The sequence below is a fragment of the Microtus ochrogaster genome, chromosome 15, assembly GCF_000317375.1.
Source record: "Microtus ochrogaster isolate Prairie Vole_2 chromosome 15, MicOch1.0, whole genome shotgun sequence".
Taxonomy (NCBI): domain Eukaryota; kingdom Metazoa; phylum Chordata; class Mammalia; order Rodentia; family Cricetidae; genus Microtus; species Microtus ochrogaster.
Window position 1 is genome coordinate 28,881,703 of NC_022017.1, and position 1,368 is coordinate 28,883,070.

At 53.5% G+C, this 1,368-nt stretch overlaps 1 pseudogene; it reads right to left on the reverse strand.

Annotated features, from left to right (window-relative positions):
* Positions 1 to 351: 351 nt before the first annotated feature.
* The window catches only part of LOC102001182, a 7,306-nt pseudogene continuing 6,289 nt past the window's right edge, over positions 352 to 1,368 (reverse strand).

The following is a 1,368-nucleotide window of genomic DNA, read 5'->3' on the forward strand; positions in this document are numbered from 1 at the left end:
CTATAGATAGGTCTTTGTGGGTGATATAGGGTCAGCTTTCACTCCCAAACAGCACAATTCTCTCCCCCCTTTCTTTTGTTTTCATGTTACAAGTCCTCACTGTGTAGTCCAGATTGACCTTACTATATAGGGCTGAATAGCTTCAGGCTTGTAATCCTCTTACCTCGGGTTCCTGAATGCTGAACCTGCAGGCCTCTGCCAATGTCTAGATGTCCCCTGGGGAGGGGTAAGGCAGGTGGTAAAGGTTGGTTTTAAACTGTTGTCTGAGGACCCAGCAGAGGCAGGGATTGAGGTTGGAGCAGGAAACAAGACTGCCCCAGACTGGTTTATTGTGCATGGCTCAGCCCTAGTCACAGAACAGGACTGGAATTAGTGTCCCTGCTGGCGCATCACAACACAGAGCTGGTAGGGGGAGGGGGCAACTGGAATTGGGAAATTGCCATGGTCGCTGGGCCGGGGCTGTCCACTGTGCACCTAGAAGCTAAAGCGCTGCAGGAGGCAGGTGAAGAAGAGGAAGAGCTCCATGCGGGCCCGAGGCTCCCCCAGGCAAGCTCCATGGCCTGTAAGTGGGAAAGGGGCTCAGTCAGTCTGGGGCCTGATGGATGCTCCACCCTCAAAGGCTCCCTGGGAAGAGACATGGAGACAGGCACCCCACAGGACCTGCTGAGAATGGGATGAAGGCCTCATGCTTCACAAAGCGGCCCTGGGCATCCAGGAAGTGCTCAGGATGGAAGTGGAGGGGCTTCTCCCAGACAGTCTCATCCTTCAGCACTGAGGACAGGTTGATGAGGAGGGTCGTCCCCTGGCAGGAGACACACGGTGTGAACATGGACTGGGGTAGGGCTGTCAATACCCTGGTTACCATGGTCACATGCACAACCTCTTCCTGCACACACTGGAATTTTTCATTCACCCTCAGCCTCTTTCGAAGGCCATGGGATGCCCCGTAAGGAATCTCCCATGGGTGCCCCTGTGCACAGTGCTTTCTATTTCTAAACTCCCTGTGTCTTATTCCACTGGACATGGAGAATCCAGGACTGGCTGCCATGTGCTCGCACCCAGGTTGGTCCCATCACCATGTGAAAACAGGATGATACAATCTTGTCTGCCCTTCTTATGCCCATGCTATGGTAGCAGGGCCCATGCATGTTATAGTTTTAGAGAAACCAGCATGGCTGACACTTCCAGGTTCCAGGACCACACATGTGTGGAGAAGCCCTCAGGCAAAAATATCTAGTCTCCCTGGGAACCTCAAAAGGCCCTGCATGGACTGGAGAGATGGCTCAGAGGTTAAGAGCATTGCCTGCTCTTTCAAAGGTGGCTCACAACCATCTGTAATGAGGTCTGGTTCCCTCTTCTGGCCTGCAG